Genomic DNA, 15,877 nt, shown 5'->3' on the forward strand with positions numbered 1-15,877 from the left:
GATGATAAAAATGTGATGATGTGAAATCTTCTCTCCGTTAAACAGAAAATGGAGGAAAACTAAAAAAGGGGCTAATAATTCAGGGGGGCACATAATTCTGACTTCAAATGTATACATATACAGGAATGGGCAAAAATACATTAAAATACCAAAAACCCTATTTTTTTACAAAATACAGCAGTCACAACGTGTCCATCAATTAGACCTATTTAATCAATCCCTTCCCTATTAAACTGACTCAGTGAAGTAAACAATGTTTGATAGCAAATTTGGCCAGGAGAATCCAATACTTAATGTAAAAACTGTATTAGTAGTTTTTGATAATTAAATATTTGTTTCATATGTTGTGACATCTTAAGGCTTACATCTTTCCTCTTCATTAATTTTACAGTGCACCTACTGAACAACTACTGGCACTTGAAACAGCTAATAAAGTATTGTAGGAATCGCCTCTGTAGGACTTATTTTTATGTTGTTTGTATTAACGACAAGCATTCGGCGATAGCAATCCATCTAAAACTACTATTATTTGTATAGTATTACTCCTGAGAATTTTTAAATTCTTTATTAAACTGAAGAGTCAATACCATCCAAAGCACCAATTAAAGGATGCATTTACATGATGTCTTAATGTAGATTTCCTACAAAGTATTTTACGGTATTTTAAAAATACAAAAATACAAGACACTAAAGTATTTTGATACAAGCTTTTAAGCCATTTTCATTTAAATATTATTTTGTATTTAAAATACATATATGAAATACATGTATCATAAATACTATCGTGTGTGTGTGTGTGTGTGTGTGTGTGTGTGTGTGTGTGTGTGTGTGTGTGTGTGTGTGTGTGTGTGTGTGTGTGTGTGTGTGTGCCCGTGTGTGCGTGTGCGTGCGTGCGTGCGTGCGTGCGTGCGTGCGTGTGTGTGTGTGTGTGTGTGTGTGCGTGTGTGCGTGTGCGTGTGTGTGTGTACAGCAAAATTCTCTGAGTAAAATTTACTTAGTTTACAAAGTCATACATTTTTTAATCTTATTCATAACTTTACGTTAAGTTTAGTTAGTTAATGAGACAATGAAAGGATTAATTAGGTGATGATTGAGCATTAATGACGAGCACAGAAGAGAAAAGCACAACTGACTTCAGTCAGCTGAAATATAATCAGCTGAAATATAATACATTGAATCTCTCAAAATCTCAGCACAGGATCAAATTGAACAATAAGCAACTCCACAAACCAAATACTCTCTGAATTTAGTAAATTTGACTCAGAAGTATATATATATATATATATATATATATATATATATATATATATATATATATATATATATATATATATATATATATATATATATATATATATATATATATATATATACAAATATACATATATTTGCCCCTAGTTTAAGTTTTTCCCAAATTTCTGTTTAACGTAGAGAAGATTTCTTCAACAGATTTCTAAACATAATAGTTTTCATAACTCATTTCTAATAACTGATTTATTTTATCTTTGTCATGATCACAGTAAATAATATTTTACTAGATCTAGACACTTCTAAATAGCTAAAAGTGAAATTTAAAGGCTTAACTAGGTTAATTAGGCAAGTTATTGTATAATGATGGTTTATTCTGTAGACTATGGAAAAAATAGCTTAAAGGGGCTAATAATTTTGTCCCTAAAATGGTTTTTAAAAAATCAAAAACTGCCTTTTTTCTTGCTAAAATAAAACAAATAAGACTTTCTCCAAAAAAAAACAATTTCAGACATACTGTAAAATTTTCCTTGCTCTGTTAAACATCATTTAATAAAAAAATAGAAATAGAAAAAAAAAAATCAAAGGGGGCTAATAATTCTGACTTCAACTTTAGTATATATATATATATATATATATATATATATATATATATATATATATATATATATATATATATATATATATATATATATATAGTCACAGAATAGAATAGCTTTTTCTCCAAACTGAGAACATTCAGTACAAGATGTGTTCTTGTGCCCACACACAGCTCGATACAACAGAAGTAGAACAGAATGCAAAGATTTCCAGTAATGTCAGTGGTCTGAAAGACATGCATACATTGACTAAATTTTAAAAAAATGTTACCGACAAACATCTAGTTTGAGTATTATTGTACCTCAGGTTTGTTTTTGTTTTTTTGTATGATGAAAATATTTGTTAAATGAAAGAATGTTTGGTAATAGTTCACAACACACACACACACACAAAGAAAAAAAAAAAGATACTTTTTTTTTCAACCCGTTGAACTAATTGCCTTTTTTTTTTTTTTGAAAATCATACTGGTCTCTGAATCATGTCTGTGTAATGAAGTCGATGACACTGAAAAACAAATCCATAATATTTAATAGAGTTTATTGATTGTTGTGTGTGTATGACCATGCAACCAGTTAATAACCTGTCAAAAGCAAAATGAACACCGCTATTTTAATTCCAACACTTTTATGTACCTTTTTACTTGACTTTGATTTAAAATAAAACTTTGGTTTTTATATGAAGGTCACACCATCACATTAAAAATGTAATTGTACTATATTCTAAATCTCTACTCTTATCTGCCTTCCATTTTCAATCTTACACCATGAAATCTATTGAATATTAAGAGACATTAAGTACACAAAGGTATTATATATGAACATAAGAAGATCTAAAAGGGGAATAGAATGAACATTGTCTATTTAATAATTCAGTTTTTTTTACTTTTTAATTAAGTAAATATCACTTATATTATGTTAATTGCATTATTTCTGATCAAGAACATCCTTTTTCCAAACAAAAATGTAAAAAGTATAAATATATATATGCTGGAATCAGCCTTATGGCAAAGACGTCTGCCATTTTATTTTCTTTATGTACAGTCCTGTTACACATATTGTTACAAATTAAGAGTACAAAAAGTTTATTTTAAGGCAGTTTATCTTCTAAAAGTCTGCATATCTAAATGGGTCATATTTGTTTAATGTATAATAGTAAATTCAGAAGCATTACAGCATAGGATTAAAATCCAGAGACAATACTCCTGAGAAGACACATGTGGAGCTTGGTTAATGCCTCCTACAACAGCTTAATGCATCTGTCCTCTTTCCCTCTCCCACACACACACACACACACACACACACATGCAGATAGTTATATATGGCCTGCCTGCGCTGAACATCTTTACCTTATTAAAAATAAAGCACTATACAGCCACTGTCTCATTAAACTTACATAAACACTCAACAATGCCACTCAGTCATTAGAAACACACAGTTGCACGCTCCATCTTTTTTCCTTATGCACATAAACACACACTCAGCTTAAACACTCTCTCTTTCTTTGTCTGAGTGATTGATGGCTCCTTAACTAAAGTGAGCAGGAAGGTTTCGAGCAGATGTCCCACGCTATAAACATGAACATATGGACATATGCCCGCAGTACCAGTAAAGAGTGTGTGTGTGTGATCAAATGACCATGTAATCAGGCTACCAGTTCATTTCTGGTAAAAAGAGCCAGCATCTTAGATCTCTGAGTAATATCAAATATACTGTATGGAAACCTGTGTATATGGTAAATTGTCAATCAGCCAGTCAATCATATGAATAGGTGTGAGTGTGTGAGCAAGTTTCTGATTATTATGTCCACATTCATTCATAGCCCATGTTACTTGAGTCATCAAATTATTCTTTCTTAGCCTGTTTTCAGCAATCCGTCTGATTTGGCAGCCAAAAAAGGAAAATTCTTTTAGCATTTATCTGCTTGTTATTCAAAACCTGTATGGCTTTTGTGGAAAACAAAAATCTCTCCCTTTTCTTTGTCCATTTCTCAAAGACAAAAAGAGTTTTATAAACTAAAAAAATCTAATCAGGCATTTCTAGAACAAGAATTTTTGTGACTTTATTGAAGAATCACTGTGTAGCCTCAAAACAATAAATCAGGTCCATCTGGCCATTTTTTATTTTTTGGTCATCTCAAAGACAAAATGTGTCCCAATTAAACCCGAATTCACCCTAATTGTCATTTTCAATTTTTATACTTTGCCACTGTCTATCAAAACACTAGATTTTTTTTCAGTAAAAATAATATAAACTTTGATACACTTTTATGTTTAATTAATATTAGGCAATTTTTAATAGAGTCAGAAAAACACATACTATTATTTTTATTTTGTATGTATTTTATTTGTATTTTTTGCAACGCATTTCTAAACATAATAGATTTAATAACTCATTTCTAATAATTGATTTATTTGATCTTTGCCAAATAGCAAATAAACTCTCTCTCTCTCTCTCTCTCTCTCTCTCTCTCTCTCTCTCTCTCTCTCTCTCTCTCTCTCTCTCTCTCTATATATATATATATATATATATATATATATATATATATATATATATATATATATATATATATATATATATTAACTAGTCAGGTTAGGGTAATTAGGCAAGTTATTGTATAACGATTGTTCTGTAGACAGTCGAAATAAAAATTAGCTTAACGGGGCTAATAATGCTGCTTGTTCCTGAAGTTTGTTTGGGACAACTTGATTGTTTTATGTTTAACTGGCCTAAATTTGCAAACAAACAAAAAAATTACGTTAACTTAGTGGATTAATTTTGGAAGGAATGGCATGGAACCCAGCAGTTTTTACATTAAATGACAATGGTGCCTATATATATATAATTTTTATTTTATTTTTTATTTTTTGAGAAATATTTCAAATATTTTTAACAGTAAATATGTCAGATAAAATGTTCAAATAAATCATTGACTTCTGCTGTAAAAACACAGATTTCTTTACAATTTAAAACGGCATCTTTGGATCTATTACTAAAAAGAACCTAAATAAAATATCTTACACATACCTTAGGAACGGTATAGCAGAAAATGTTGGTGGTTATAAAACCTTGACTTTTCCAAACCACGGTATACCTTGACGTCCCATGCCTAATAAACACTTCACCTGCATTTTTTTTACAGATTCTTTGTACATAAAATCCCTTTTATAAACTTGTAAACACACACCAAATTGGACATCTTGATTTTGACCTCCATATAACGGACCCTACTCACAAGCACTATAAAGACAACAGCAGTTCAAACATAATTAAAAATACCTCTTTTAAGTTTTGAAAAAGAAATTGTGTATTAATGATGATGTGTATATTATGAGCTGTCATTCAGTGTAAACAAAATGATGAAATAACACTTTTTCAACTAGTAAAACTGGTCAAAGATTAAGTGATCACACTAAATTTGATCATATTTTATATTAATTTTGCTGAAAATTGGTCAAATCTAGTTTCTATATAAACGTATCTACAACTAAGTAACTAATTTTGATTTAACAGTACAAAATATGCTCATGCTTTTAGCAAATTCCTCAATTGCGTCATTGTTTAGCATGATCCATTTGGCCATATGCTAATCTTAATCACTTAATGACCTAATTAGCTACTTCAGCATAACCAATGTGTGGCCACTCTAGGATGTATAATGCTGATTAACCAGTGGGCATCTGTGGGTGACCGTCAGGGGTGCTGTTATTCACTCATTAGCTTTTCACTTCCTTAAAGATCTCATGATGTGTGTGTAATCTGTAGTTGGATACAAGTCAATTACTAATCAATGTGCAGAACATTCATGTGTGTAAGTGTGTGAGTTTTCAGATAATGAAATTAAATGTAAATAATGACTAAATTCTTGTAAATAAAAAACAAGGAAAAATTGTTTAATATAAGTAAATTTGCATATGTGGATATAAAATTTACAAAAAAAAAAAGTAATTTATAACAAAACAAGCATTTCTTATAGTAGAGGCAGATTCACAAAAACCAAAACAATTTCTTTAAACGTAACAGAAACATCTTGCTGTATACTATCTTTAATAAATGAGCCAATGTTTCCAAAATTGTACAGCATAATTACAATCCCAAAATTAATGAAAATGTTTCTGTATTACATCAAATATTAGAATGAAACTTTAAAAAAAATTTTTTTTTTTTTTGATAGAATAAAATGTGTTTATTAGAACATAATGTAGCTGTTTTTGTTGGCTGTGCTAGTTCTCTCCACCCACCGTTTCTACGTATCTGTCAAAGTATGCCTCAATCTCCGCCTCGGCTTTAACTTTGCACTGTTTTTGCACAGCAAATGTGACAGGATACACGTTAATATGCACTCTATGGATATGCGCTATGTTAATGTACAAAATAAACCTGACGTTTACACGTCCACAAACTAAGACTAAAGCGTGTTTCTTTTATAACTGTACTGATATACTGCTGTGGTGATCAAGACGGTAAAATCGCTGTAATTCATTAACATGCACTATTTTAAAACTGTTTTAAACTTGTAAAACTGATTCTTGATCACATTTGATGATGATTGATGATCACAGCAAGCTTAAGAGGTCTTTTAATCCCAGTTGCTTTGCGCACGTCCTGTCTTGTTGATTTGATCAACTTGATCATCGCCATTCAGTTATTATCACCATTCACATTTTAGTTAATGTGTAAATAGTAATAGTAAAATTCAGAGTTTTATTTGTTGACAATAAAAACAAATGTTTAATATTTTATTGTATTTTTTAACTTTATTTCCTCTTGTTGTCATATAATAAGTGTATAGTTTTATATTTGCCATTTGCTTTATCAGTTAATTACCATATCTTGAAATATTGTTCAGCTTATATTTAATATTGGACCTTGGAGATGAACTAATCAAAAACCATTGTAGATTCTTTTTTAACAATTAGACAATCGTGATCCATCCGTAGTACGTATACTCAGTAAAGAGCATTCCCTCACTTTACTCTCATATTCTCATATTAGGAGCTGTGCATCGATGGACTAGCTCTTCAGTGTTTGTACTTTCAGCAGTGAAATTTAATCACACTGAACTGAAGTAAACTGAACTTAAACTATGAAAATTGAACTGACACATTTTTTATTTACAAGAACGTCAATGTTAAGCTTCTTTGACACAATCTATATTGTAAAATTGCTAGAGAAATAACCATGAATTCAATTGAAATTAGAAAGCTGTGTTGGAAACAGTTGCATCTCTCCTACTTTATTACCTCACCATGACTGAGCAGATAAAGCCTCCTAACAATAAATAGGTGGCGTTGGCGTGCAAATGTGGGCGCTCATGCGTTAATGTATACATCCCTGTGACATTAGGCATTTTTCCAGCTTAGATTCAATAAATGGATTTTTCTAGAGGGTCAGAAAGTTTTGAGTACAGAATGTTAGAATTAAAAAAAAAAGATTTATATGTTGACAGACTTCATTTTCTTGCAAATGACCTCTTTAAAACCTTGCAAATATGTTTTAAATCTGACGTAGGCTCAGGTTGTGTTTCTCTAAAAACAAACGCCACTTGGTGTGACGTGCTGTTTTCTAACGCAATGCCAATCACGCAGTTTCAAGTGTGGCTGAAGTGTCTGAATACTTTTGGGAGGTGCAGTAGAGGGAACGATATTTGATAGAGACTGACAAGTGAAAGTTAGCCAATTTCCAAGTTCATTTCCTGCAGTCGACTTACTCTACGAGTGCGTTTACTGTACGTGCTGATATCCAATCCCTCCCCCAACACACACGCTTGCTGTCACTCTCGCTCTCTGTCTGACAATCCATAACGCCGCATGGCAGTTTTTGACTCAATTGTGCTGTGGGATGTGGAACTTGGTAGAGTTTGGCTATAAATTATGCCACAGAGATGCTTGCATGCCTCGGTCTCGTTCTGGCAATTTCTGTCTGGCATGGCATGACCTCCCATCTACCCCTGCAGCTCCGTGTGTCCAGTAATGAGAGCAGCAACCTCTCTCTCTCTTCTTCTCTCTCTGTAAATGAGGGTCTGCCTGAACCCTCAAATCAGGGAGTTGAACAGTAATGGCACACAATTAAAAAAACACGAGCATGTAAACCCCCACCATCTTGCTCTCCACATTCCTCCCCTTGTCCTGTCATATCTCCATCACTTTCTCTCTCCCCATCCCTTCTGTTCACATTCCTCATTGTGCATTTCAGTGGCATGAGGACAGGGGGAAAAAGCAACTGACCTCTTTTTTTTGTTCCCTCCTTTTTTTGGTTTTGTGCGGCATGGTTGATCGACATAGTAAGATAAATACCTTAAATGCATCTTCACAATACAACTGGAGAGCACATCAAAAATTATTAAAACACTTGTAAACAATCATCATTGGTTCTTGAATGTCTTCATTTACGTTTAAAAATGTTCATGGATTTTCGTTTAATTGGCAGGAGGAAACAATGTCAGAATGAACTTTAGTGACTAAGCAACAATCCTAATTCTACCCCTTTGCCCTTTCCATTACACACGGTCATTTGAAGGGGTAGGGGTGACCCAATTCTCTTTAGCTTAAAGGTGTAGGGCTAAGGGGAAGGCCAGATACCCCCTTTAAAAGAGAGATTTTTCAGGACCACCCTCAAAACCAATAGGTAAGAAAATTTCCCAGAATACACCAGCCACAATGGCTGCACCCGGAAGTAGAGGATCCACACTCTGTTTCAAGGGCCAAGGGGAGAGGGAAAGGGTAGGGGTATAAAAATAGAATTAAGATTGGACCTAACTCGGGACAATACAGCATATAATTCAATCTTCAGAACACACTAATATTACAAATATATTATATCAGAACTGCTGACTCTTTTATAGGAATGTACAATATATCTGTGTCATGTCAGCTATCGGATAACATTTGTCAAAATGGATCTAATTGCGGAAAACATATTGTTAACCAAAAAAAAAAAAAAAAAAAAAATATATATATATATATATATATATATATATATATATATATATATATATATATATATATATATATATATATATATATATATATATATATATATATATATATATATATATATATATATATATAAATATCAAAATTCTGAATAGAAACACAGAAGTAAAATAGCCCATGTCTTTGGACTATGGGGAAAACAGGAGCATCCGGAGGAAACCCACATGAGCACAGGGAAAACATGCAAACTCCACAAAAAAAATACCAACGGGTACAGTCGGAACTTGAACCAGAAACCTTCTTTATGTAATTTCAATATGGACATAATTACATTAAGTTGGCTACATTCACCTGTATTGTAAATGTTGTAGTGTAGACAAAAAAATGATTTTAGAGGTTTAATATTAGAAGCTCAACATTTATTGGTAAAAAACAGAATTCTAATATCAACTTATCCCTATTTTGCTTTGTAATGTTGTGAAAGTTTTGGACTAGAATCAATGTGCCTGAATGCACTACAGCAACTAAACTTTTAGACAACTAGCAGTTGCTGTTTGGCATGTTTGACTTTGAGAGTTCGAAGGAGAATTTGAATGGGTTGTGCGGTTCACATCCCCATGAGTTCACTGAATTTGTAGTTCATGCAAGAGAATTCAAGCTGACCTGCACACTCAGGAATCTTGCTACTGTATTTTCAACAATAGAGACTTTCTGGCATCCCACCATTACCAATAAAATCGCATCACAGATGCACTGAATGAGCCAATCGGATTTCAGCAGACCCCACCCTTTGCCCCACCTAATCGCTTTTCTCTCAATCATTAAAAAGGGGAAAAAACATTAAAAAGAGATTTCTAATGATGGTGCGGGTGACTTTTGGCTCTGATAGAGGGCATGTAGATGAAACTTCTGTATTCCAAGCCTCAAAGAGTCATAAATCTTTATTCATTTCCCCTATGTTTCAATAATTCAGAATTCACCATGCTGAAATCACTATTAATCTCAAAGGAACAAACACACATATACACACACACACACACACACACACACACACACACACACACACACTGAAAGCACTGGGCTGAGTTCCTATAGCCTTTGCTCATAATAGATTCTGTGTCTGTCTCCGGCTCACTCTTCATACTGCCAATACGACTGAGTCTCTCTGATTTATCTTTTATTATATCCCACAATCTACTTCTAAAGCACTGCGCACATTTTCTTTTTTTTTTTACATGCACAAAAAAGCTACATTCATGTACAAACAGATTATTGCCGTTTCTGACACACACATATGCACAAACAGAAAATAACAAACTCAATGATAAAAGACTGACAACATTTGTGCCCAAACAAAAGATTATACTACTATACATGAATGTATGAATATGGCACAGCACAGTGCAGAAGGTAGTATACAAAACATGTCTTTGAGTTTGTCCTAAAACTATCATTAAAATACTGCAACATGACACTCAATTGGGTGCTAATTTATTGAGATGAGAATAGCATTTGCTATTAATGTGAATGACAATGAGGGACAAAAGTCCAATCGTTCCTGATTGTAATTGTAATTGTAAATGGATGATTTAATTTTTAGATTATTTCTCCATCTGCTATATGTCTTAAACACATTCTCTGTCAGATGTTGGAATGATGTTGTTTACTATTCTTTTATGTGGCATTATGGTTGTTTTTTATTCGTTTTGTTTTCATTACACAGCCTAGGCGCTGTTTAGAATTAAGCAAATCCTTCATCTGGATCGTTATTGCAGTGATTAAAATATTTTTGGCTTATTATATATTTGTCAGCTATTTGTTTTCAACTTAACTGATGCAGTGTATAGGTTTTTATTTCTTAGAATACATCATCAGAATACATACTGTATGTCTTGTCTTTTTTTCAGGATGGAAATGCAAAGACTCATTGGGCTCATGTTGTGAAAAAGGGCTTCATTATAACTAATGAACTGACCACCAGTTGGCCTGAACCCCACTGATTTACTCTGAGATGTGCTGGGGTAGATTTAACAGTGCTATTTCTGCTCAAGGTCAGATAGTGACCAACTTTAGGATCATCTTTAGTTTTTTTTTTTATCATGGCATGGAATCGACAATCATAGGCAATGTCACAAAGCTAAATTCCACCAAGAGTTGAGTTCATATTTAGCTGAGATTTTGTATTGTTAAAAAGAACACCTTCTTCATCTGACCCCAAAGAGAACCACTTTCTAATCCAGACTTTCAGACTGGACTTCAGGTCAACGGATGGTCAGTTCTACGGTTGGGCGATGTCGACCAATTTGGCATCGTACGATGTCTGATGTAAAACATCGCAATGGACGATGGCATCGTTGTCATAGGCGGCGAATTAATTATAAATGATTATTATGTTTAATGATAAATGATAATTATGTATAAATGATTATGTTGGTGCCAGTGGTGTAGTGGTTAGTGTGGCGACCCGGGTTCGATTCCGCCTTGCGGTCCTATGCTGATCCTTCCCCTCTCTCTGCTCCCTATGCTTTCCTTTCAATTCTCTCTACTGTCCTATCAAAAATAAAGGTGAAAACCCCAAAAAATAATATTAAAATAATTATGAATAATTAATTATTTCATGACAAATTAATTATTTGTAGCCTAACGTTTCAACTACCTGTTCTGCATGGTCTTTGTTTTACCCATAACCAAATCATTAATATATAAAGGTAAGTTACACACAAATTACCACCTGTCAATCCTTTTTTCCACGGGACTCTTGCATGAATAGGCAGAGTGATCAGTATTGTTATAATGTGCCGACAAACTTAGTTATTAAAAAAGCATAACCAACAGGAACCAACCAACAGTATCTGAGGTTTTTACTAAAATTACTAAGTAAAAGCATGAAAGCGAAAGATTTAAGCAGTGTACTGACGCTTATTTACTCTTCTGATTCAAAAGACAGAAGAGTCATTAGATAGAGATAAGATTAGTTAAACATCACGTTCAACACCTATAGTGAGATGCCATCCAGCAGTACATCCTTGATAAACTGTCGGATGTGCACTACTCTCTGGGGTTTTGTGCTTAAAGCACCCGTTGACTGCCTGGAGCTCAGATGTGCGCACACTGTAGCACATCCAACAGTTTGTGTGTGGTCACATAATGTGCGTTTTCAGCCATATAGTGTGGACTGAGATTTGTTCAGAAATGCTAGATGAAACGGCAGTGTGAACGTGGATCGTCTTTGTTCTAAAAAGCCATTTTAAAACTAAGACGTATTAGTGTAAATGGGGCCTATGTATTTTTTTGCAAGCAGGTTGCTGCTGCGACGGATGCTGGGTGGAGGATCGTGATGCTGGCTCAGCATTGTGATGTCTATCGGCCAGTATGACTTCTAACATGGTTGAGGAATAAAAAGTTACATGCTGCATCAGTTAGGATAGAAAGAAAAGCTGCCAAATACCAAGCCAAAAAAAATTAATAACTGCAATAAAGATCCAATCATAAACTCTAATCAACATCCAAACAGCGAGTTTGCTTTTGGCTGGGCAGTGCTGTAATTTTCATTTGGTGAGCTTCAGTTTTGAATGTTTGTTTAATGTCAGTGGGTTTGTTTTTCTTTTTGATAAGATCCCAATGCATGCATAAACAAATGCATTTTTGTCCAAAATCTAACTGTTTGACCCTTGTCACAGACCCAGATTTTCAATCTATTAAAAATAGTATTTAAAACATCGATTAGAAAATGCAATATTATTTTTTTAAGGAATTAATCGAAAACTATTTTGTTTTGTGTTGAATCTGCATCGGTCAGAAAACTAACTGCAACTGTAATCACGCTACATCCAACAATTTGATGAGGTTTTTATTGCAGTACTAGGCTGGCTAAAAGACCACAATGATCATAGATTGAATAAGGGACATAAACTGTGTGAAGAAAAAGAAAACACTTTTGAAAACAATATATTTGCTGTGTCATTTTTCATTAAAATGGCATTTCATTAAATTATGCAAAATCTATTTTTAATTGTTCATTTCAATAAAATTCTGGGCATAAGATTATCTGTGTCATTTAAAACATTTCAAATGTAATTTCCACCACAGAATGTAATTAAAGACAATTCATTTGATAAATGCTGAGCATTTGGACAAACAAAAGCCACAGAACGTGACAAATGTTCAGATTCTTCTTCTCTATCAGATACCAAATAGCTCTTATTTCTGTACTCACTGTAAAAGAGCTTTGTTCTGATGCGCTGTCTGCTGGGCACTTCAGTAGGCAGAGTGGGGCACTGGCACAGTCCTGTCACCCTACATTCATCTACAGTCAGCTACAGGCTAAACACTACTTCAGCCACTGGCTAACATGCTACAACTGAATGTTTCCAGTGGGTGTACAGAGACGCAAAGGCTTATAGATAGTATTGTGGATAAACTCTAAAGGAATAGCATAGCTTCAGGTTTTAAAAGGCTGTAGTCGATTTCTCAAGGCTAATGTGGATTTAAAGCTGTGGTTTGTAGTCTAACTTTCTAACACGGCCAAAGGTTAAGGTGGTCTAGACTGCTTTGTGCCATAATAAAAGCCTCTTTCTGAAAGCAATCTCTAACGGCTCGTGTATGTCAATGAGGCATTCAGTGGGTCTTATTCCAAACAACCAAAGTGAATTGGTAAATTTGTTAAATAGCAAATGATTTTTGAATACCCAATTTAGAGACGCATTCGCCCTACTCTGGCTTTATGAATAGGCCCAATGTGTTCATCCTCACTTGAAAGATGTCGTCTTAAGAAAAATGCATCTTTGATGTTCCTTGAAGTTAAAACTAAACTCAGCAGATGTTTTTTCTTTTATATATAATTCATGCAGTTTCACTCTTAAAGGTTTGCTTTTGCACAAATATTATGCTCAAAGTAGAACCAAATGTTTTGCAATCGAGTAATCATGCAGTACTACTTATTCAAGTAACATTATATTACTATAATTGTGTGACACCACCTCTGATTGACCTGAAATTATCTAAATGATCATTTCAGCTGGTCACATTTTCTGCCAACATGTGATCTAATTATGCAATACTAAAGTGCTCAATATGCGCAGCCTTATTCAGCATGATGGAGCTGATAATTAAGGCCATTTCATTAAATATTCAAGATGAATATTCACTATTGTGGATTCGGGTGAAGTGGTGAAATATTTACGTGTTTTCTCCTCCATATTTTATGCTGTGTCTAAATTCACACAGTGTGACAGAGAGATAGAGGGACAGAATAAGAAATGAAGAGAGAGAAAGACAGTTTGAATTTGAAAGATTTTTTTGTCTAAAATACCATTTCATTGATGATTCATTTTTATAATACATTACATTAATTTAACAAAAAAAAATGATGATTTTGTCACATTCAAAAGAATTTAGTGTGTTAATGAGGCTCTGTGTTCTGGTTTTGATGGTGAACTGCTGTTTTTAAAGAGAGAAAGAAAAGGAAAAGCTGGGTAGGAACTCTAAAAAATGCGGTCTATGTAGGCAGTACACAATAGTAGGAAGGCAACCATGTATGTCTGAATCCAGTGTTTGTGTAACATTCTGTCTACTCCATCTGGTCATTTCTGAGTAGATCTGTGTCAGAAATCATTTACTCTTCCCTATATAGTGAGCCATGTGGCACGCTAGCTATTATCTTGCTCTGACAAGTTCATTCTCTACATATTTCACTCTGCTTTGCCCATAATACATTCTGATTTGCAGCTGATAATTTACCTTTTGGTGATGCGTTCATGTAAGACTAATCCCTTAAGGTTATAAATTCCAATTAGGGATGCTCAAAATAACCCATTAAATGTTAAGCGAAAGGGTGCGTTTTTAACTGATCAGTTAAAAGATTCAAAAATATAATTTAATATATTTTTAAAGTTTGGTTGCATAAGAGGCTGATCACAGCGAATGCACTTTTTGCATTGAGAGGGGCATCTTTTGTATTATTTACTAAAGGTCGCTAGTGTACTAACGGTTGCAGGCGTCCTACATGCCTCGCGTTTTTGCTGTTGCACCTGTGTGCTCACAGATGAAAAAAAAAGTGAACCCTGAGTGGAAAAAGCGCACTACGTCAGTCACGTCTTTTTCATTCTTCAATCAAATGAAAGCAGAGGCAGTGTTTTGTGTTGTCAAGACGACTACGGAGAACTTTTAAAGATTGAGGAGAGACAAGTTATCCAGAATTTATAAATCTTGAACATCACAATAATATTAAATATTACAATTATAATAACATCAACATCAACACTGATCCAGTCATTTCCAAGTGATATAACAAAAAAGAGAGCACCGCGCTTCCTCTTTTTTTTTTTTTTTTTTTTAATCAAAAAAGGCAGGTTGATGCACTTTACGTTTTTGGAACATAAAAGTGTGTTCGGTGTGATCAGCCCCTAAATGTGCAACACATATTTGTTAACTCACTGATTGCACCTGTCCTGGATCTGCTTCATCAACTCAGTAAATAGGCTATTGATAATTTAGTGTAGAACCAACAAACCAACCTTTTTTCCATTTGGAAAATTACAGTTGTTAATAGTTCTTATAACATACCCATTTTTAAAACAGCCTATATAGCCTAATCTACGAATCAAATAAATGCAAAGATTTTCTTGATTTTTGCTTAATGATACAACAACAACAACATGAATCTATCATTTTACAGCTTATAAAACGTATATGAAAATTAATGCATTATCATATGTAAACAACAAAATTGTTATATGCTATCCGCTTGTTAAGTGTGACGTCACGCGATGTGGCTTCCGGGTCCAAGCGCTCTATTCAACTGAATGGGGAGACTCATGAAATGGTAATAATAAACGTTTACAAAGCAATTTAATGCTTTCGAAAATCACGATCGCAGTATATATGTCCATGCCTAATATCCAATGGCCAGAAAGTGATTAATTTTTTTTTTATTGTAAAATGTTTGGTATTTGTTATGCAGCAAGCCCAGAGATTGTTGTGTACACTATGACTTTATGTAAAATTAACTTTAATGTGTGATAGGAATAAAACGTGATCATAAACTAATGATTTCTCCACTCAAATGAATGGCGGCTTGGACCGACAAACAGTATTACA

The 15,877-nt window shown here is 33.6% G+C and overlaps 2 protein-coding genes across 41 annotated transcripts in view; both read right to left on the reverse strand.

Moving 5' to 3' along the window:
* pds5a (PDS5 cohesin associated factor A) overlaps positions 1-15,877 on the reverse strand; it is a 485,752-nt gene that overhangs the window by 233,442 nt on the left and 236,433 nt on the right. The gene's annotated exons all lie outside the window — the stretch shown is intronic.
* The window catches only part of adgrl3.1 (adhesion G protein-coupled receptor L3.1), a 209,680-nt gene that overhangs the window by 155,621 nt on the left and 38,182 nt on the right, over positions 1-15,877 (reverse strand). The window lies entirely within an intron of this gene.

The sequence above is a fragment of the Danio rerio genome, chromosome 1 (genome assembly GCF_052040795.2).
Source record: "Danio rerio strain M-AB ecotype USA chromosome 1, GRCz13ab, whole genome shotgun sequence".
NCBI classification, from domain to species: Eukaryota; Metazoa; Chordata; class Actinopteri; order Cypriniformes; family Danionidae; genus Danio; species Danio rerio.